This window comes from Atractosteus spatula, chromosome 9 (genome assembly GCF_055471065.1).
Source record: "Atractosteus spatula isolate fAtrSpa1 chromosome 9, fAtrSpa1.hap1, whole genome shotgun sequence".
Lineage (NCBI taxonomy): Eukaryota > Metazoa > Chordata > Actinopteri > Semionotiformes > Lepisosteidae > Atractosteus > Atractosteus spatula.
The window spans coordinates 25,847,592-25,871,967 of record NC_142714.1 but is presented as its reverse complement, the minus strand read 5'-3'; the positions used below and the strand labels follow the sequence as shown (position 1 = coordinate 25,871,967).

General features: G+C 35.5%; 1 protein-coding gene across 7 annotated transcripts in view; it reads right to left on the bottom strand.

The window, feature by feature from the left end:
- The window catches only part of fut8a (fucosyltransferase 8a (alpha (1,6) fucosyltransferase)), a 401,280-nt gene extending 377,161 nt beyond the window's left edge, over positions 1 to 24,119 (bottom strand). For 2 of the 7 annotated variants that reach the window (XM_088924800.1, XM_088924806.1), the window contains exon 1: positions 23,943 to 24,119. The gene's annotated coding sequence lies outside the window, so the exon portion shown is untranslated. Of the gene's footprint in view, positions 1 to 2,636; positions 2,699 to 21,586; positions 21,657 to 22,217; positions 22,289 to 23,942 lie in introns of those variants that run through there. The other 5 variants (XM_088924801.1, XM_088924807.1, XM_088924803.1 and 2 more) reach the window with 4 other exon arrangements.
- Between the last annotated feature and the right edge of the window lie 257 nt (positions 24,120 to 24,376).

The following is a 24,376-nucleotide window of genomic DNA, read 5'->3' as shown; positions in this document are numbered from 1 at the left end:
CAGTTAACAGTAACAGTATCAGTATTGAGATTTGTGTGTTTGGCTTTAATTGGTCAACAACAGTACAAGTGAAGGCTTGTGTAGAATGCACAATGGGAGAGTATGTCAACAAAGATAAAGCAAGTTATGTAAAAAATATGGATAATAGATGCACATTGAATCAAAACAAACTCCAGCATTAAGCAGGCTTGTAAGCTGGCTTGTTGTCGTAAGTGTAAAGACATGTGGTTATCTAAAGATCAATTACAGTTCCATACAATACATGCTGTTAACAATTTCCTAAAAGTGCTTATACTTACATTCTGTGCATCTATAGTACTGAGAGGCCCTACAGAGTTTTCTCATAAGACTGCATTTAGTTTGTAAAATACATACAGTATCTGTGTTTGCTGCAGTGCACAAAAAACAAACTACCGTTTTGGGGTGTCTTTAACATGTTGCATTTCAGAAATAAGAATAAGGAATTATTCAGAGAGATCATAAAAAAAGAGGAGATTACAAGGAGACTCGATACAAGCATTTACAATCATGACAGGCATTGATGAAGCTGACTCAGAGCACTAGTTTACAGTAATAGATAAAATGGGAATGCAAGTGAAACTAAGTGGGTGTGCCATTTAGAATTGAGAACAGGGGATTTTTTAATATTTATGTTCAATAGAAATTGATGTGAGTATTTTAAACAAATTACTCAGCCATTTTGTTGAAGCAGATTTCCCATAAATTTTAAACAGAAGGACAATATCCATATTTAAAAAATACTAGTAATTTATTAAGCAAAATAACTCAAACAGCCTCATATGTTTCTTTTTCTAGTTAATATGTTCTAAGCTACATAGCTTTCTCTGTTCATCAAAACCTTACAAAAGCAAGCATAAAAAATTTCCATTATCACAATAAATGTATTTAACAGAATAGAAGACATCAAAAGATATCTGAGTAGGGTACCTGGAGGGAAATATGCATTTTAAAAACTTCAGCTTTTGCAATTATAGACCCATGTCCAAATCTGAAATCACATGGACAAGTATGAACAAGTTCCAATGACTTTACTACTGGTAAGGCAACAGTGAATGTACAGTACAGTACTGTTGAACATACACTATATCTGTTTCATAAACTGTTTCCTACGTGCATATTCACCATCTTACCAATGATTTAAGAAAAAAACAAAAAGCTAAGAAAACCATCACTATTTAAAACTGAATCAGGGCTTAAATTTGAGGCTATTATTAGGCTAGGCAGTCTGATGATGCAGGTAAATGGGCTGTCAACTAGGAGTTCCAAGTTCAAGAGATAGAGTTAAAAAAAGTTATGAACCTCCCTGTGCTTCAATCTGCAGGTAAGAAACACCCAGTATTTGTGAAGCAGCAGTCAGGGATACTAGGAATGTTGGGGATTCAATTCCCACGTAAGTGCTTTTGTTCTCCTGAGCAAGGAACTTCACTTAGATTGTTTCAGCTGTATCGTTACAAATGTTAGTCATGTTGGACACAAGCATTCAGTCAAGTTAATAATTAGTGGGCATAACAACAATCACTGCCCCAACCTCAAATTTATAATCAAACATGATGCACATAGTTTTTTCATTCTTCATTTTAGTCTTGTGAAGAGACAACCACACCACAAAAAAATATATGGGATTAGACAGGCTCAGCACAAATTAATAACACAAAAACTCAAATTACAATCCCTGATTACAAGTATTTGTTACCAGCTGAGGATTCTAAATTGTGTTGTAAGAGAGATTCCACAGAAATATTTTGTGATATTTTTTGAAGAAAAACAAGTAGAAGTTGTAAACAAAAATGTGAGAAGAAAGGACCATTGTTTGTGTAAAACTGTATGTATGCCTCTTCCACCCATTTCTGTAACAACTGATTATTTAGGGCTATGCCTTCATGCGTAAGGCATCAAAGGATGAAATCATAGGCACAATAAAAGACTTTGCTTTGTGTAGTAGGAATATTTACTGTAATTAATGCCCATTTGTTATGAAAACGCTATGAAGCAGGAACTTGACTTACTCTCCTAGAGAGAGTTACAATACACTATTACCTTTTTTAAAAAAATGGATAAAGTGAGGCAACGTTTAAACATACCATGTATGAAAAGACAAAAGGAAACCGGTATTTATACTGGGGACAGAGCAGGAAATAAAGAGCATGATCCTAGACAATCTGATCCCAAAAGCAGTTTTGTTTTTGTAAAATTGTACTGCTCTTATGGTCTGACGAGACCATCACTAAGGTCAAAACCGTTTAAAGTTAGGTTAAGATGGCTGCTTTGCATTAAAATATAGTCACTGATGGAAAAGAAGTCCACTGCCATGTGTCACTTCTGTGACTTGCAAGTCAAAGGAAGCATTTTATCTTAGCATAGTGTACACACTCATCTACTGTATATAACCAGACCAACTAAGTTCTCCTTTTCATACTGGGAAACAGTGATACACCTCTTCACTCCAGTGCAGGATGGCAGTTATGTGGTTTCAGCTGTGTGCTGTAAGGTTATAAAGATAAGCACCACACACAGAACGAAAAAACATCCTAACTGATTAATTTATTTCATGAATTTATTTAAATAAAACCTTTCTTGATTTTGTTTATTTTTCAATAAAAAAGACTTTTACTCACATTTTGCAGAAATGAGAACACCTTAGGTACAATGTTCTTTGTGATTTTAAAACTGTTCCAACCTGTGCCAATAAATTAAAAACGAAATATAACTGTGAACATAATTTTAAAAAGGTGGCATTCTTAAATGAGAGTATTCATGTGGTATATTCAGCCTCTAAAACCGTTAGACCTTCAAACCGCTCCGTTACCCTCTTTCTCAATTCCATTTTCATACCTAATACTCACCAATCCAATACTAAAGAACAAAAAATCACATCTTCTAATAATGAAACAGATCTTTCCTTTTACATTGTACACTGATATAATGCATAACACACTAAAAAAAATAATTGTGAAAATCCATCTTGAAAAAATAATCTGAAAACATTTACAAGCATGTTTACAAAGTCGCAATGTCATCTGTTCTGCTTTTGATGTTGTGAGCCCACACTCTGTCAAGTAAAGACTATTAGGAAAAAAACTGTTTACATTCTGCCCATATTTTACCTGCATGTGCTGCAGATATGCACCTGGTCTAGTTTTTCCAATACTTTTTAATTTACACAAAACAAGTAAGGAATATTTTGCCACCAGGCCAATATTTTTATTAACATCATGACGTGAGTATATGTTAACAGACATGACAGACGAGGTATTAAATAAACTGTACTTAGACCACTGCTGTGGTAGTGTGAATTACTGGGTTAGATCTCTGACCTCCGGATCAGGTTCTAATCCCAAATGAGAGCCCTACTACTGCTGTATCCTTTAGCAAAGTACTTTACCCAAATGTTTGCTACATAAATGCATACCTAGTTTTAAATAAAAATTGTTATAAAAACCACATCCATCAAAACAAGTTCCATCCATCCATTTTCTAACTGCTTTTCCAATTCAGGGTTGCGGGGGATCCACAGCCTGTCTTGGCTAGCAAAGAGCACAAGGCTCCAGTCCAATCCATCACAGGGCAGACACACAGAAAAACACAGATATGCACAAGCTCGCACCTAGGGTCAATTTATCTACGAGCATGTTTTTGGACTGTAAGAGGAAACTGGAGCACACACGCAAACGTGGGGAGAACATCACGCAGATAGCACCCCCATGCCACTTCTCTCAGCAACATAAATATAATTAATACAACCATCACATTAACAATGTTACACTTTTACTATCATTTTTTTCAGCAAGTCCAACAGATATGTTAGTTAAAGTCCCTGAACTGCTTAGTTTGATATATCAAGACATATCAAGAATAACTACATGCACCTTAACAGAGAGGCTTTGATATTAACTACTGTACCATGAGAACATAACACTACTACTTTCTGCTTTAAGACATCTTAAAAAGCAGATATATTTTAAATATTTTAACCCTCAGTAAGGAGCTGAGTTGACAGACATAAGCCACATAAGTTTTTCTCTAATCAATGAGCGCATAATTTTTGACTACAGTACTCCCAAAAATGTCTTCTCATCTATATGTGAAACTGTTCTCTTTAGCACTTAAGTAAAGTCTTTTTAATTATCTTACCCCAGAAAGCACAAGAGGGGCATTAACTAGACAAGGTAGCAGAGATTAAGCTGAATGACCTGAAAACAAGGTTATAAAAGGTTATCTGTTCATACCTTGCATCATTAATTCACAAGTTGATTACAAATAACTTGTAAGTACAGACATGTACAGTAGTTCAGGACTGCACTTTCATGCAGCAACAATCCTACAGCCTTTTGGTCATAAATCCATGTGGTGGGTCAGAAATCGCAAGTACGGTAACTTTTATTTACTCCTATAGAATGCAGGTTTTAATTGAGGACTGTAAAATGTATTTGCACTGTAAACTGTATAAGAATAGTGAGCAGTCTTGTCAATCTTGGAATTGCAAGTAGCAGTGTAGTTGTACAAAATTAGATTATTTTTCTTTATAACTAACATTTAGTGCAGCGTCACGAATACGATGTTTTCTGCACAGAGCTCTGGACAGAATGTTACTCCTGCATCATGCAAAGTTACACTCCCTTATGCTTCACAACTGAAACTGCTGTTTTAGCTGTTGGCAGTGTTACACTGGTTTTAAAGATGCAAATGTAAGCAAGTTAATTTTTTGTGATGTTGCAAGATGTGAAAGATCATGTAACAAAAAGGTTTTTAAAGTTCTTTACAGCATTAAAGCTAAACTGAAATATTACAACAGGAAACATCACTGGACTTTTCACAGCACATTACCACTACTAGTCATAGAAAAAGTACATTTGATAATTTTCCATAATTCTACATTTAAATGCTACACCAGCTTTCTGTAGCCCTCTATTTTGTGTTTTTGGGTCAGTAAATATTATCAGCATGTCTAGAAAAGGAAAGCACTATACATGTTCAAGCTGTGTCTTGAGTTACCTGGACTGCAGATCGTTTTTGGGTGCTCTGAACTACTGCTTTCAATTGGAATTTATTTTTTTATTTCATGTTTTATTTTTCTGTTCCTTGGTGGTTTAAAAAGCTGAAATAAACCAAGGGAATTATATGTAATAACTCAGAATTAACTTTAAAAAATAATAAGTGAAGAACAGGCACAGAATGTATTTTTATAAAAGCACATTAAAATCAATTTTGTCACAATAGTCAAAAGAATGTAAAAAAAATTTGTGGACAGATAATGACTCACTTTGAGGTCTTTTCTCATTTGTTTTTCTTAGATTTTTTGTTCCTTCATTTTGATACACGCCTGCTTGTGCCTTTTTTAACCAAATATGTGATTAGATTAAGATTTATAAAAATAATAAAAAGCTACCAATTTTATCATAAAAATAAAATTTGTTTTATCATTACAGTTCCCATGGGCTATACTTACAATGCATGCAGCACTGCTCTGCTTCTACATGTATTCGATCTCCATCATGATCACTTGTTGATTATCCTCCCAAACCATTTTACCACACATATGGATAAAACTTTTTTACACCCTCTTCCTGATGGATAGCAACCATCATACTATCCTTGAACATCTGGATGATAAACGCCATAGTCATAACTAGGATATCTTATGCATGTTTTATGGATTTCTATAGTTTACTGAGATCAACAAACTTTTACCTTTGACGCCCAGACAATTCTCCGACTTTCCCCAAGATGACAAGGTCATGAGTCATGTCAAGAGTGTTTTGCTTCTTTAATACCCAGTGGCAATCAAGGTGACTTCAAAAAGCTTCTAGAAACTATGACCAATTGTAAAACTAACACATGACTTAAACATAAGAAGATTAATTTAGCATCCCTTATGCTTAACATATTACAGGGTATTAATACTTTTTAACATTATTTATTTGGAAATATACAGTGCCCTCCAAATTTATTTACACTCCTGGTGAAATATGAATATGAACAAAAAACAAAACATAACAGAAAGATTTAAAGACTGCATAATGTGGTGAAAGAAATGTCAGAAAAGTCATATTTAATAATAATAATTTCTTACACTTATATAGCGCTTTTCTGGACACTCCACTCAAAGCGCTTTACAGGTAATGGGGACTTCCCTCCACCACCACCAATGTGCAGCATCCACCTGGATGATGCGACGGCAGCCATAGTGCGCCAGAACGCTCACCACACATCAGCTATCAGTGGGGAGGAGAGCAGAGTAATGAAGCCAATTCATAGATGGGGATTATTAGGAGGCCATGATTGGTAAGGGCCAATGGGAAATTTAGCCAGGATGCCGGGGTTACACCCCTACTCTTTTCGAGAAATGCCCTGGGATTTTTAATGACCACAGAGAGTCAGGACCTTGGTTTTACGTCTCATCCGAAGGACGGCACCTGTTTACAGTATAGTGTCCCCGTCGCTATACTGGGGCATTAGGACCCACACAGACCGCAGGGTGAGCACCCCCTGCTGGCCCCACTAACACCTCTTCTAGCAGCAACCTTAGTTTTTCCCAGGAGGTCTCCAATCCAGGTACTGACCAGGCTCACACCTGCTTAGCTTCAGTGGGTTGCCAGTTGTGAGTTGCAGGGTGATATGGCTGCTGGCCATATTTGACATACTGTAAATATTTCAAGCCCAAAAAAACAAAAAGGTTATATTTATTCACTCCAATGTTCTTTTATTTTATTTTATAAATCCTCCTCTGGCAGGGAATACTCTGACAAGACTTGTCTTCTACTGTGGTATGAGGTTCTGGCACTTTGAAAGAACATTTTTGGTCATATCTCCAGATAGAGCCACTCTAGGTCCTTCAGACCTCTTATGACCAAACTTCAGTTGCTTGTCACAAGGAATCAGTTGATCGCCCATGATTCCCGATATCTGAACAAAGACTACAGGATCTCTAGATGCAAAGCAATCCCAAAGCATAATAGATCCCCTGCCAGATTTCTAAGTGGGCAAGAGTGGTTCTTCCTGTTCATTAAAACATATTGCTGATGAACATGTCACAAAACGTGTTTAAAATTGTTTAATAAGACCATAAGACATTATTCCAATTGTTATTTAGAGGTAGTTTTCCAAATTTAAGTCACCACTTTCTGAGATTCACCCTCGACAGAGCTCCACCACGAATGCCACAGGGGCAGGTGATGTCAAATGGTAGTTTTCAACACTTTGTATTGAGATCTCCAGCTATTGCTTTAGGATTTACATTTTATTCCCAAACCACATGTCACTGCACTCCTGTGTCTACCTTTTCCTGGCACTATGTGAGTAGCCTTAAATGTCTTAAAAATGGACACTACAGTGGAAAGTGATGGATTCATTTTTTTGTGAATTATTTTATAGCCATCCCCCATATGATGTTGATGGACAAACATGGTAAAAACAGTTAGGAGTGGTTTATTGGAAGGGTAACATCTTACTGTTGATTTTCTTCAGTACACCATACTATTTCTCCAACAAGCCTTTCAAGAATTCTCCAACTAAGCACCCAACAATTAACAGAGGAACCTGACACAAATTTCACTCAGACAGGTGAAATGAATATTTTGCATTATTTACAATGGATGGGGATGGGGATTTGTGTTTATGTAAAAATATTTCAGTTTTGATAGTGTGATGTTATTTGTGCCCCTCCTCCTTTATCTACATAGCTCATCTGCCAGTGATGAATCATGTAAAGACAATTTAGAATCTGGTGATTTTTGGATGGTCAATGACTATTTGCCTGCAGCCTTCACAGAGTTTTCTAAATGGATAAGACAGAGGCACAGAGAGATATCTAACACATGGGAAGAATACAGAGATATCACTTAAATGAACATTTTATGGAGAGAAATGATAGGCACTGCCAATAGATTAGCTCTCGGTCCGGCTCTAGGGTTAAAGGAGAAGCAGAGTGAAAGTCATGGGTTAGCTTCCAGGTTAGGTGGAAGGTTTCCCATTGTAAGATAGTAGCTGACCCAACTGTTGCTGTGCCAGGGGCACTGGTTATGGTTATCTTCCCAGGCAATACTGGACAAACCAAGTAGGTTTACACTGCTACTGCTGCACTACTTCTTAAATTGATTATGGTAAGTACTGGTTAAATGTTAAAGGTTATTACTGGTCAGGAGTAAATAATGGATAGGTTAAGAAGGAGGGAATGTTAGTTTTTTCTCATTCCAAGAAGCTGTTGGTTATCAGTTATTGTTACAGATCCCAGAGGGGAGTTTGGCTGTCAGGGTGTCTAGACCATGTGGTGACTCAAAAAGGAAGAATGCTCCTACATACAGTAAAACAGGAAGAGAGTCTGAAAGAAAAGGTTTGTAGATCCCGCTGTGAAAATGCTCACCCTCTGGTTGCATGAGATGGTAGCAAGGAGCACTAGCACTGCCTGGATCAGTTGCCTGTGTTGGCCTTAATGGGTTGTTGAGTTTCCTCAAAAGTGAAAACATAGTTAACAATAATCCCGGGGAGAGTACATCATACTAAATAACAGTTATACACCATAAGAAAATACCTAGCTGTTACGGTACAGGACAGATATATGTTTATGGTTTATATTACATAGAAAAGGATAAGATGAATGGTTATGTATATAGATCACTGATTATGGATGTGTTTGAGGTTTATAGTGGATGGGTGTCCTCTCAGGATCCCTTATTGCTGTGTGATCATGTGAACGGTTATGATTTATAAATTTATTATAGTTATTATAGTTAACAGATTATAGGTTCTATAGGTTGTTGGTTTATGAATACAATTAATGCTTAATCCAGCTCCCCCAAGGATACAAAGAAGCATTCTAAATGTCTTTGCATTCTCTGGGTGGTGTTTAGGAGACTACAGGTAACAATCACCTGTGTTCCAGAGGAACAACATGACAGGTTCATAAAAAGAATCCCAGCCACAGATCAGCAAAAATGCCAAAAAATACATTTGGGGAGCAGCAAAACCAAGAGTCATGGGCTGGGAATAGTGAGAAAAGGGGTTGTTATGGTGCCCAAGCCGGTGACAAGTGAGGGTGCAGCTACTTACACAAAAATAGCAATGCCTTAGTTTCATTATTTGATGAAAGGTAGTTTACATGCTGTGACCTGAGAAAGCCTCTTCATAATAGCAAACCACGGCTCCCTGCGGACCACAGAAGTTTCCCTGAAACAACGAATGGTAAATCCAGCAACTTACACCTGCCATAGAACAAACAACAGACTCTCGCAGATGATCGCAAAACTGCTAACAAAAACACCAAATTTGATTTGGTGGTTGCTTAGTTCTCTTTTAAACGTTGTGCAAAATAAAAAAAAAACTTTAAGCATAATTGAACATGCTGAAAAAATATGCCCTTCAAATTCCCATAATCACATATGTTCTCTATGTTTATAATCACCTTTCCTTTAATATGTTTTTGAAAACAAAGCAACCATCTTTAATTTTTAAGTAGGTAACATTAAATGTTTATATTCTTGATCTAAAATAAATTGTTGCCCCATAGAATACATTACTTACAATTTAGCAATGCCAGAGAAACAGATTTATCATCTGGATTGCAATCGAAAAGGATACTCTGCAGCAGTTAGTCCATAGCACTTCATCTTCATATTTTTTTCTTATTTATTATATACAATATATTTTCCCTTTCTTTTCACAATATTTTTGTTAGACACACATTTACTTCCTAAAATAACAAACCAATCTACAGTAGTTGATGCACTCAGTAAGAAATTATGTTTTTTAAAATAATTGTTTCCACTGTGGTTTTTTTTTTGGTTCGGGATATATAGAATTACATCCCAATTAATTTGCCTCCATTTTGCTGAGGAATCAGTGGAAGAAAACTGGATGCTTCTGACACCCGGGGATCACCCTCTAACCTGAGAAATGGTTTGGCTTACTCCTGCCTATTTAACTACATAACAAAATGTAACTACAGACACTTAAAACAACATTAGTTGTTTAGTGCCAAAAAACTAAACAAAGAGAAGGAGCTGAGCTTCTTTGGATAACACCTGAGCTCTGATGATGAATTACTTCAGTGGCAAAGCAGTAACTCTCACAGTCACAGTCAAGTCATGGCTTTGCCATTTCATATTTATTATAGTATCTCTCATGACCTTCATTCGAAATCAGCCACCAATAACAAAGCACATGAAAAGATGCTGCAAGGCTGTGAACCTTACAGAACAAGAATTATAGTGTGAATGATTGTCAGTTAAAGCCCTGTGTCCATCAAACTACCTCCATTGCTACTCAAGTGTTGGGGGCATTTGCAAGGTTTAATTATTGATGTACAAGTCGTGCTAAAAATGACACAGTGTTTGATTAAAAAGTATCAATAAATATCATTACAAATTTCCTAAAAATGCTGTTTTCAATCTTTGCACAGCAGTGTAGTTGTGGTCTTTGAAACAGCCTTAATGACCCTTTGAAATCCATCTTGCAATACACAGGATGTGACTATAGCACAAAATTATGTTTTTTAGGGGGGTACATTTTTGAGCTAAAAATCAAGTATTCTTAGATTATAAGACTGGCTAAGTACAAGTGTAATATTTAATTCACAAAACTACTCATTTTCTGACAGCAGCAAAGCCTATCACTTACAGTAGTACAGCAGTTCAGTTCGCCTAAGAGGTCAGGATAACCTTAATAAAGAACAGGCACAAAGTTGTGACACAGCTCCATGAGACATCTTAAGCAGTTTTCTTTAGAAGGTAACGGAAACCTGTTGCCTCGGGACCAATCTGAAAGTTATGTCACACAGTAATGTTGGTCCGTTGTGCCTGAAGGAACTGCATTTTTAAATGTAATATAGGTTCACTGGACAATATCTAATATTCTCAGTATTTTTAGATCAAGGTAAGCTTTTTTTTAATTTAAATAAAAAATGCTTACTTTACATGAACAGAAACAAAGAAGGAGACTACAATGCAAGTAACGATTTTTTAAGGGTGAGTTTACCATAAGAAATAGCACAGTCTATTAGATAAACTTAGTCGTTTCTATTAAAACATAAGAAAAGTTAAAAGCAAGAGGAGGTAATTTGGCCAATCAACACCATTTGGTATTTAGTAGTTAATTCTAAAAACATAAGAAACGTTACAAACTCATATTCTTGTGTTTTTCTTGATGTTGTCTTTCATTTCCCAGACAAAAATGTATTTTTAAAATCTATTCACAGATTTTTACTTGCATTTAACAGGCTCTTTTCTTGTCTGCTCTTTCCCACATCCTACCCCATGCTGTGTGGTAGTGAACATCTTTTGCAATTCCCTCTTTAGTAATGTACTCAGTCTCTCCAGGATCCCACGACATTAAAAAAAACATCTGAAATAAAAACATCTGAATTCTGTACAAGCAAGCAATGCAGCTACTACGCCGTACACTCACAAATAATCCTGAATCAACAATATATTTTTTTTTATTTTATTTTATTTAATTTGTTTAAAAAAATATTTATATTAATGATTCATATGCCCGTGCATTCATTAAAGAATGATATTTGCTAAGTGTAATGCCATTAGAAGAACAAATTGTTAACACAATTATATTGTTTATAAGCACAATATAGTAACAGAATACTATTGTTTAAATTTTGTTTTGATATGTAAGAGGCAACAACCACTCATGTGTGTTAACACATTATACTGAAATAAATCACTAAATTCCAATACATTTAATGTAATAACTGGTTTCATGTTTTTTTGGAAAAACTCTTCACAGTATTTTAATACACAAAAATAAATTATACAGTACTTAACTATGTAGACAATTGAACTGTATTTTGTACAGTATGTTTATAATAATTTTAATATTGGACTAAATATTGTGAATTAATACTCATAAACAAATGCAATTTACAAATTAAAAGCATTTACACTTGCTTATTTATTGAAATAGGATTTCCAATAATCTTTAAAGACTTAATTAGGAATTTTAAATCAGTTTACATCAAGACAAATTTAAATATTATTCATGACCTTTTCGTGAAGTATCATATGCAGAAAAATGTATTTAGGGAATTACTACATGTGTATTAATAGTCTGAATAACAACTGTTCAACAACTCTTAAGCCAAAATAACCCGAGGATGGTGCACTCTGAAAGACATATAATAGCGTCATTTAAAGGTTTTATAATGATTACATTGATAATGAATACTCAAAACACTTAGGGAAAAACAACTGGTGAGTAATCTTAAACTCTAATATATTTGCGGTTTTGTTATTATCCAGTACTTGTAAAATAAATTTTAAAATCTCTAGATCCGTCTTTAAATGTATGATAAGCAACGAGATTTCATTATATTTCGTTTCAGAACGTATTACTCTTTAATTATATAAATAAAAAAGTTCATTTTTTTTATTCAGTCTCAAAAGTCCCAAATCATACACAGTTGGTCACGCATGTTTCGAGTTTATTCAAATCGTGATTTTCGATTTCTGTAATTTAAGTGGCAATAGACCGTTTTGTTTCATGCCATCTTTGTAGTATAGAAAATATTGGTATAACATACAGTACAAATCCAGTGAATAATTTGCTAGGTAAAGGTTTTTTTTAAAAAAATGTGTGCTGTTTAAAGGTGTCGTGGCATAACTATGTACAGTATCACTTCAATAATTAGACGAGATACTGTATGCACGGTTTGGTACGCAAAAAAAAGCGCAATACACGTGCAAACTATCACTGTTGCTGTTATATTATCATGTTTTTCCAAAAGATAATTATATTTCTACAAATTTCTGTTTGTGGAAATAAACCGTTCTCGAAGTAAAACCTATGGGGGAAGAAATATTTTAACAACAGGAAGAGTCCTTCCATCTGGCTGCAGCGGAGTTAGGTAATTTCCTGTCCCATGGAGGAAAAACTGAAGAGGTCTGTATAGTTTCGTCCAGATTTGCAAAAATTAGGTTGGCTTGTACCGAGATTCTCTCGAGTTTAATTATAAGCAGCGCTTTCAAAAATCAGTTAACTATACATCAATATAGTAAATCTGGCTGTAAAACGGGGTTTATATATAACGCAGAATAAATTAACGTTTCTCTCGTTTCGCCAAAGGGGGAAGTTATGTCTGACTGAATGTTGTATGGGATGTGCGGTAACGATCCATATTCCAATTATTAAAAAGTATGATTAAAAAACATTATGTGCTAGACAATGACAGTGAATGGCTTTGCATAACAACTTGATATGATGGTATATGTTATTTCCCTATACAGTACCTGCATGTAATCACAACTATAAGAAATAAGGATACCTTGTTAAATGTAGTATTTCAAGGAGGTACAATTCAGACTGGGGACATTGATTCAAAAATATGAGGCAATGGGCACAGAAGAATTATCTGACAAGTTCTTAAATTATACGCTGAATCTCATTATGAAGACACAGTATTTCACAATACATTAATTGCCGATCTTTAAATGCATGCTACAGCAACATTAAAGGTACTGTATACATTCAGTACCAGTACGCTATTTCAAGTAAAGCAATTTTGATTATCTACAGTATGTGGTTGGGGTGCTGGCACACAGTGGCTGCTTTGTGTCACCCACGTGGGTGCTACGCTTTTCTGGTGGATGTGCTTTGAAATCGTTTACTATCAGTAAGGTAAAACAAATAATATATCTCTGTTACTACCCTGCTACTGTGAAAATCGACAAAGTCTCTTTGCCATTTTTCCTTATTACTAATAATATTAGGCCTAAATCCTTCTTACACTATTGGATTTGCAGAAAACATTTTTTTAAGTTAAAATCCACACGTTTTGCAGTTCCTAAATCATTAAAGCAAAATACAGTATGTTTTGAATGTACAATTACATACTATATGGCAACATTTTCCACCAGTACAAAGTAAATTTTGAATCTAAATATAAAATTGGAGTTTTATAGTCATATACTTCAGATTTCATACAACGTTAAATAACTATGTAAAGACAATGTGTTGAAAACATCAGGTATGAAAGGAGAATGCCAGTAAAATAGAGAACTTTAAAGCAAGTAGCCCTTTTATTTTAGAGTTCATTAAAAATTTTACACTAGAAAAGCATAACTGAGATAGAGGTCTAATTGCAGGAACTGACCAGAAAAATATCTCCCACAGAAGTGCACTGAATGATCTAAAAATATAAATATAATATTATAATATTGTGCAACAGAGCTAAGGCTTCATTTTTTCCAAACTTCATTATTAGTGGGTTCCCTTGAAATGTAAAGGCCTTCCTTGTGTGTGGTATTATCCACAGAGCTGCATACAGTATGTGTATAGAGGGGGAGTTACTGGAACCTTCTCAGAATACAGTATGTTTTCATTTCCAATTACAAATGTCCTAGCTGGCATTAGGAAGTCCAGGAAACAGGGAAAAGGTTGATACATCAGCTGAGGATTTAGTCAGTCTTTAATCTCTCGTAAAAGCACATACCCTTTTTGCATCTCACCAAGTCCTTCACTTTCCATTACAAGAAACCACAACATTAAAAATAAGTTCTCCATTTCCTTTAGCTCAGTCTTCAGATGCTACAATTGTGTATACATCAATTATAATGCCCAATTTGTCAGTCTTCTATTGCAAATCCTTTATCATGGTAAATGTACACTCTCAGTGTGGTTATAAAGGTCACCATGAATGATTTGACAGTGATAAAGCAGGCAATGAAATACTAGCCTAAGGTAATGATTGACCACAATTTTATTGCTACTGTGAAAAGTATAATTTTTAAGAATAGTTTCATTTAGGCAAAAATGAGGATAAGGGCCTTTCATGCACAGTGTTCTCTATTTCATTTCATTTGTTGTGCATATCTCTTCCTCTAGATATACCCTGAATGCCTATTTTGTTAATAATCTTAGATGGAGCAATCTAAACATCCCTGCAGCAGAAAATGTACAAATGATACAAATGGACTTTCAGATTTATTAAAATTAGACAAAAAATAATAATTTGATGCAATTTTCATGAAAATGCAAATATCTGACATTAAGAGAAAATCCATACTGTTCATCTGAAGAAAGATGATGCTTTCTCACCCATCCCACTTACAGTATAAAGAAAAAGTAATTTAATCATGCATGAGACAATTATACAGAGTAAACTCAACTATGCTTAAAATATTGATCCCTTTTAGATTATGAGACATTAATGAAGTTCTTCAGGCCCCAGATACCTTGACTTCATTCTGCTATAGCTAGTGTCTTAATTTGTGAAACAGTTCCTGGCAAACTGTACATGCTCCAGAAAAACAAACTGAACTTCACACTGAAATGACAACCTATTTTTTCCTTAGCATTTTTTTATAAACCCTTTCAGACGGTGACAAAAATGTACTCTGTCATCAGAAAACAAAAAGTAGCTACCTTTCAAAATGTCAGTTCATTCCTTCTCCTTCAATATAAGGTGTTGGTTCTTAGCAATTTACTGAATGCCATTTTTGCCCCCAAGCCCAACTCTTAAGATTTCTTCTGCAATTCTTGTATTGTGGTTCACATCTGATTTCACTTATACAGAGTCTTCCCATACATCTCTTGTTTCTGTATTTGTGTATCCTTTGTTATACACAGGTACAGGCACCTCTAATAATAATACTGAATCCGAATTATCCTTCAAGCGGAATGTATATGGTTTCTGTTTTTTGCTTTTATCATATCATTTTATCATTATCATTTGGAATGTCGTTGTTTGTCTAGGTCTACACATTAGCCAAGAACACCAGTTGTTTTGGTTTTTTGTGGGGGTGGCACGGTGGTGCATTGGTTAGCATAGCTACCTCGCAGCACTCTGGCCCTGGGTACAATTCCGCAGGTGGGGTAGTATCAATTTTCTCCTACATTCCAAAGACATACTGGTACAGTACATTAATTAGCTTCTGGGAAAACTGGTGTTGTTGTGGGTGCATTCATGTCTGTGTCTGTATGTGCCCTATGATGGACTGGCACCCAGTCCAAGCTAGAAACCACCTTGTGCCCTTTGCTTACCAGGATAGGCTCCGGCTCCCCTGTGACCCTGAATTTGATGTACTGCAAACATCTGTTCATGTTTTTGAATCTTGCCTTAAACAATGTACAAAATAAACATTTTTACAATATTTTTTTTTTCTTTCATGGCAGATGTAACAAACATTATACATTTAAATTATAATGAAATAAATCCGTTTTGGCATGTTATTTTCCTAAGATCACACTTCCTCAATTTAAGCATCTTTGAAAAATACACCTTATCTTAAAACAATTTGTTAAGCAAAATTTGCATTAAATATGCAGTATAGCAACTGAATCTGTGGCACTAGTAGGCAAAAATAGATTGAAAACAAGTTAAGAGACCCCTGTTCAGATGGACATTTAAAATCAAGTCAAAACATTAAGCCACACTTTCTGCATTGAAATGGGGGCAATCAGGGGTCTCGATCAGTGACTCTGGGTATCTTTCAAAAGCCAACCTTATCTCTGCTGTTTCGGTTATGAAGTAGTTAGGAAAAATGCAAAGCAAGTTCCAAAATGATCTCACTAAAAAAACAAGGCACTGCTTGTTATCAGGTACAGCTATCCTCAGCTAAAAGGCAAGTCACAACTTCTGTCACCATGGCAACATGCCCACATATTTCAGCACTGTTCTTTGGATTACTGTACACTGTTGATTCCAGTTGGTCTCCAGCTACATCGGTTGCAACTTGGAATCAGCCTCCAAAACCATTTCTGATGTTCTCTTTTCTCCAGCTCTGAAAAGGCTCTTGACCGTTCACAAATTTGTTGTAGAACTGCAAGTTCAATCAAAATGCAGATGTATTTTAAGATGGAGAACTGGAGAACAAAAGGTACATTTTTACACAAAGGGATGTGGGTGTCTGGAACGAGATGCTCAACAACAAAATAAATACTAAAACCTAGATTAACCAAATGGCTTCCTCTCATTTGTCAATTCATTCATTTGTTCTTTTGCACTTCTTGCAGAAATTAATGAGAGCATATTTACAGCTGGTAAGTCAAACTGCTGACAAAAATGGTCACAATTTAAAGGTTAGGGGATTCAAAACCCTCCCTCACTCTGCAGACCTTTTTACTTTCACACGTTAATTCCCTACTCTCAATTCCAGCCGTCCTCACACCACATCTCTAATGGATATAAATATGTAATCTTTGGAAAGACTAAAACAATTTTGGCTGTTACTGTATTCTTCTAAATAGTACAATAGATGAAACAACAGTCTACACAACTTTTCTAAAATGAAAAGGAGTTTGGTTAAACAATGGTGTCTTTCCTGCTGAATTTGACATTTCTGTCATTCCACATTAATCCACTTACCAGTTGAATTAAGTCAACTACTAGGAATGGAATATCACTTATCTCTTGACTTCTTTTAATAAAGATTATACCAGAATCATTTCAGTTCTGTTTAGACACTAGTGTAATTTTTAAAGTTCTGTCAGCAAAACATGTTGCTCTTGGACTAAAGGCAAAAAATGTTTCCCTTGAGGGTGGCCAGCTGAGTCCATCTCACCATTATAATGCCCAGTGGTGTGTAGAAATCTTCGACAGGACATGAATTCAAGAGACTGCCTCATGTCATACCTTCAATACTTTTAAAACTTGCACATACAATATCACTTAAAGGAAGCTGACAATATCCAGATAATTTTCAGTCTATGCTATGTTTCCTTTCCAGTACCATTGCAATACGAATGTCATATTTTATTAATTTACATTCTGGTTGTCTGCAAGTGTTTATTGAACTGTATGTGGTAACATTGCATGATGAATTTATATTGTAACAGATTTGTTTCAGATGGTGGAGTCATGAAGTGAACTGTGAGTGTAATTATGAATCAACGCTATGTTACCCAACAGGAGACAGTGCTTCATGTGGTTAGCACTTTATTGACAAGCTTTACCCCTGTTATCTGTCGGCTTAAAACAGGTGTAGGGTTGACGTGGCAGTTCCCTAAGCGCTTTCTGTTAACAGTCACCACAAGGCTTCTGAACAAGCCCCACCCTTTTCTCCCACAATACACCAATTACAGTATATCATTGTGTCTTAGAACGTACCTGAGATGGCAAAGGCACAGCTATCCCAGCACAAATAAGATAGATAAGATCACAATGTTGCCCATATACAATTACTTGTATTAGAAATCTGTCTTTTATCGTATACCACAACTTGCTCTCCATGAGACACACAGACACAAAGACAGGGAGAGAAGCTTGGGGTCAGAGCACAGGGTCAGCCATTTACACGGCACCCCTGGAGCAGTTAGGGTTAAGGACCTTGCTCAGGGGCCCAACGGAGTAGGATTCCTCTGCCGGATAAAAATCATCATCATCCTTTATTTAAGCACATAGCCTAAAGTATGTCAGCTGAGAACAAATTCTCTTTCACACAGACATTCTGCCCAAGAGACTCACGCATCATTGTAACAGAAAAAGAAGCAGTGGAAAAAAAAGCAGTCAGTAGAATGTGAATAACATAATCGGGCACGGTAGTGTTAACAAGTGCAAGCATCAGGAAAAGATTTAATTGTACAATTGAAAATGTTCCCAGCTAGAAAGGTGGATTGTTTCAGCTCACTCTGCAGACTGTAAGGTCATTGTCAGAGGCAAATTGATATGTGCCCAAAACTTTTCAAAAATCAGAAGTTTCTCTTGGAAGGTTCAATTTGATAAAAGTACTACGTCTTAAATTATAAAATTGTACAGACAATGACAACGCATTACGAATGTCAGGAAGGTGGTTCCCTAATTAAAGATCTATAAACTAACTTCAACCAGTGATTTAATAAAGTGAGCTAACCAGTCAAATAATAAAGGATACAATGATGAGTTATCTTATAGTATGCATAAGATAACACAGTATTTGTAGAAATCGGTCTTTAAGGAAGAAGTAAGCAACAATTTATTGTATGTCCTAGAATAATGTGGTATGTTTACGCATTTAGTCTGTCACAAAACTTAAAATTTCTAGTAAAAATAGTTTCTGGAAATATGTTTCATAGCTTCTAATTGTGTAATTCCAAATAAATGGTTCATCTGGTACACCAAAGTAAAACCAGACTAATATATATATAATGCATTTTAATATCTTAGTACATAGTAAAAGTACAGAGAGTTAACAATAGACATGACAAGATTAAGTAAAAGTATTGTTATAGCTTGGTAAAGGGAAATGTTCTGAAACTTTCCCATAGCTCTCAAAACTAAAGCTGAAAGTTATTTTTAAAAATGTTCTAATTTTTGTGCCATTATGTGGCTTTGTCAACACTGTTCCTGGATTTCAGAAAGTCATTTTGTAACACAGCGTCAGTCAAAGCAAATGTTTATTTATATGCAATAAGTAATTGAACAGCTGATAATTACAGATCTCATAAACCATACCTCATCCACAAAAAAATATTTTCTTGTGTTGCTGTTTTCAATTCATTTCAGCGAGAAACTATCCTTTTAAATTTACCTTTTGCTGGCAAGCTGTAGTCTCAGTGTTTAGTGTATTATGTTTTCCATTGTATTAAAAACCTTTTTTGTGAATTTGACAACTAAACAGAAATGAATAATAGAATTATTTTCACAAATAGACAAAAACACTATTACAATACAGAATCATGCAAACAACACAGAAACAGCTAAAGGCAAATGCCACTACAAACTCTCCTGATGACGCAAACAAATTAAAGGAAAAGAAACATAATGATAATACAGGTGGCACATCTTTACACAAAGGATTGTTGGAGTTTAGAAAAGGCTACTCAACCATGCTGTTTAAGCCAATACCTTGGCTGCTTCCAAGAAACAGCTAGGTGAGATGCATGGATTAGCTAATAACTACCAGACAGTCTAGATCAAAAAGTCTCGTTTTGTTGTTTACTTTTCTTATGTTCAACTTAATCACAGACCTTGCATTCTGATGCAGAATGATCCACATATTTACAGCAACGTTTTAAATATAGTCATGTTCCACAGTCATATACTGCTTGTGTCATTTGTGAATTGAAAAGCACAAAGCATTTTGGGTGAAACCTGATATTCATCAGAGATAAAAATTGGCATTCCTTCCATTATTTTAATAAAATCAACAGTTCAGATGTCAAATCATAATTCACTACTAATCAATTATCTATCAAAGCATTCAGTTAAACATAAAGCCCAACATTAAAAACATATAAATATACTGTATACTAAACTGTAAGTCATTTTATAGAAATCTTCTTAAAAAGTAGTTTTTCGTATTATTAAAACTGAAAAGCTATTTTTTTTATTTTGAAATACTTATAAGTTGTATTTACAGCTAAATCAACATTGATAAGATACTAATAAAACCAGTTCTATAAAATCAAAACTAAGTATTAAATAAAATACATACTTTGGTTTTTAAACAAACTCCCCTCATTCTTTGTGATTGCCTTTACACTGTTTTATTGCTTAGTATCTGTTGTAAGATGTGTGCTTTGTTAAGGTTTTCTAAGGTTCTTCTTCAGCAATAAAGGCAGTAATTCTCAGAGTCATAAAGTAACACCACAGGAATCAAATGCATCTCCTGTACAACTGCAAGCACTATGCTTTCTTAACAGTGACATTTCTTCTTAATTTACTAAGCACTTACAGTATTCAAACTAGCAGATGGATTAACAAATTTAAAAGATAAGGTGTGAATACAATAAGCTCACATATTTCTGCGGTTCTTAAATGACTATAATGGGTGAACAATAAAATTATGTTGTCCAATAATACACTTGGCTGACTAAGGAGGAAGATACCTTTAATATTTTACAAAATTTGGAGAGTTTTGTGGTGTATGGTGTACTTACTATGGAAGTATTAACACAAAAATATACAGTATAAATGAATCTGTAAAAAAAGCATTTCTATCTGACAGCACCACACTTCTGGGGTACCCTGATGCTACTCTTAATAAAAAGGGACTGCATTCAAATTATAAGATAGACTGATTCATTAAATTCCATCAGTCTGAACCACTGAACTGTTACGTGTGGCATTCCATTACAGCATACAGCCATCCCAACTTAGTGACATAAGACTTCTAATAGAAGTAGCTACACAATGCATCAAGATACCCTAAAATAATGGCACAATGACATAACATCCTAAAAAGGCTCTTAAATTGTAACTTGATAAATCAAAGCCTATTCTACTGGAAGGAGTTTAACAGTAGGGTATATGATGCTTTCTAACCACAGATGCCTTCTGGCGAATTTCCAGAAGTAGGCATCTTAGTGTACTGGATCATTCCTGACATAAGAGAGCGCACTTAACGGTTAACTTAACAACAGTAACACTGCAGTTGTTTATTAGCGTCTAAAATAGTACTGCAGTATGGATGAAACAAATATTGAATTGTAGTCTGCAATGGTTTATTTATGGTTAATACACAAACTATTGACTCCATTTGCATACAACAGTTAACTTTTTCAGGTATCCTTGTAACTGTAAGTCAATAAAACATTGTTTCCCAGTTACTGTATGTTGATATTTTACAGAAGCACTCTTCAAGTTATTACCATACTAAACGCATAACGAGGGCTGTGTGATAATCAGCGACTGTAACTGGTAACTTACCTCTGTTAATAATTAACACTCCTGTAACTTGTACGACTCAGCTGCATTCTGCAGAAACATCTCAGAAAACCTAAAATGACAATTTAAAAGCGCAGAGCTAACTATTCTAAAACAGACTGCAAGAATGAACAGCTGTTATTCTCAAATGCCTGCAGTTTGTTATTGTAAATTTGCTTGTCAATTCATTTACGTCACTTAAATCTCTGGTAAGAAAGAATATAATAAAGTACTAGAAAATTGTTATTCTGTTATGTTATGTTAAATGTTATGTTTAGAATATGCAAGTAGAAAAAATATTTTTTTCCTTTTCTGAATATTTTCAGGACTAAATATTACAAAAATGAAAAAGTGGAATATTAAAGTCAAATTGACCAGCACATTTCCAGTTTTATAAAAGGCAATAGTGCAATGTGTTTTAACGTGCAAGTGTAAATGTTTGTAAACCAATATATATATTTTGCATTTCCTTAGCTTTCAGTAGAGATGCAAAAACATTTGCAAATGTAGAGTTGTTTCATGGACATCACACTATTATCACTATTTCCCCTTTCTTTAAATATTCTTAGTGTCATTTTGCAAAAATAAATGAACACCTTGCTAATATACAGTAGGTACATAAAGGTCTTCTTACCCGTTTGCAACACAACAGATGTACAAGAATTTGAAGTCTAGACGAAAACCTGCAATTCCAATTTACTCTGTGGCAAATGTCACTAATGCATGTAGTCCTGTTTCCAACACCGCGTTAACTATTAAACAGCTATCAGTAACACGAAATAGCTCAAACTCAAAGGGTCAATAACTTGGAATACTAGCTCCCCCTAGCCGGACAAAACAGTGCCTAAAACTTTAAAGCAGCCCTTAACTGTAGGATACAGAAGCCAAGTAACTATTCCTCCATTGTACGGTACGTGCTTACCCCGAAACTAAGACGAAGTTTACAGTACATGCAACATAACCGACCCTACCAATATGCGAACTTGTTATTTATGTGTCCAAAATCAAAACGTGCGACAGGCCAAACACCCAGTTTAAAATTCAGCTCTAATGTGCTGAATTCAACATGCTTCCGAATGCACCTCTGGTTTAAAATGCAAAGTGTTTTTATTAGGTTAAATGATGTCTAACATCATTTTTAATATCACGGATCAGAATGCGTCATTTTACAATTGCTCTACCGTTTCTGGGAAGCTCTAAGAGCAGAAAATGTAAAACGTTCAAGACGATATACTGTAGGATTCCCAAAAAGCCGAACGAGCGCTGGATTCCAGGTTAGGTGCTGTAGTACAGTAAGCCAAGATTGACAAAATGCACGATGAACACCACATGAGCGAATCCTCGACAAAAAACGCATAGGAGCTGTGACGAGACTAAACGCAATTCTACACTGAAATATTTTCTCATTTAAAGTAATTTTGATAATGTCCAAAATCCAAAAGGTTACAGTAGTAAAAGGATCAAAACACACAATAACATCCAAGGTGTTCTATTGCACACATACTGTAAGAAACAAAAGGCTATTTTCCCAGACTAAACAATATTTTCGCTTATATTAATAGAAGACGTCAACTATTCTTATGAACGTGACCTTTTCGGAAGACAGATTCTCAGAATTCCTCATTTCTATCGCTAACCCTAGTGAAAACAATACAGGTTTCTATAAACAACTGCTCATCTGTAGGTTATTTTGTAAGGGTAAGTAGGCGTATAGTGCAGCATAACGGGAAATATAACAAATAATTTCCCAAAAGTGTTTAAAAAATCATGTCAAGTACATTACGTCTAGAAATAGCTACAATGTGGGGAACAGGAGCTACCTCTGATGTATTATTTAAAACAACCAGGACAGTAGTCCCAGATTTGCTACGGTTAACGAAGAGAATTTCCATGAAGCATATAGAATCACTGCAAATGGAACTGAAAACTGAGCTTATTTCCGTGTTATTGCGTTATGTCACTTGCTTTGTTTCTTTGTATGTTTTGCGCCGTTACTCCCTGCAAGGTATTCATTGAATAAAAAGGCTGCATTTTCTTGTTTCTTGCTACATCTTCCTATCACCCCTTCACGTTCACAACGAATGGTTTTCGACCGAAAGGGGGGTAAGTTCGAGTGCAAACATCTGTCGCTGTGTTCCCCTGTAGTTGGAAATGCCCCGGTCGGACCGGAGACAAGTTCTAACGGGACCACATACGCAAACCATCCCTGACCGCTATTTTGTCATCATGATCACAACAGCAGCAGCAAGAGCAAAGCACCTCAGCAACAGGCCAGGGGGATGGAAACCGCTCACCGACTGCATCAACATTTATTCAGCACGTTTGAGGGAGAGGTATTGGAGAAATAAAAAATACCTACCTTCCTTAGTGCACTAAAGCTTCGGTTGATCCGCACAGTCTACGGCAACTCAATTTGTCGTTTCAGAGGAATATTATAGAAAATATGTTGAAAGCTGAGAGGCGGAAACAGGAACTGGAGAGGTTGTTGCCTGGCTAGTCGCTGCTGCCTAGCTGCCGAGGAGACTGAAATTGGCATGAGGCTGCAGTGCGCATGCTAGTGTCAGATTGCTGTATTACAGCTATACTGACAGGATCCTCCACGGTACAGGCAGCGGGCTCTGTCTCGTGTTACTCAAGCGCCTGCTGCCAGTATTGTCAGTGATTCAAGCGCCATCAGCCTGGACGGCACATCCTATAGAATGCAACGCCAAGTCAAGACAATGCATTGCACATCAGTTGTTCGGAACTGTTACTTGTACGTGTAAAGAGCCGGCAAAGAAGTACTGTAGTTGT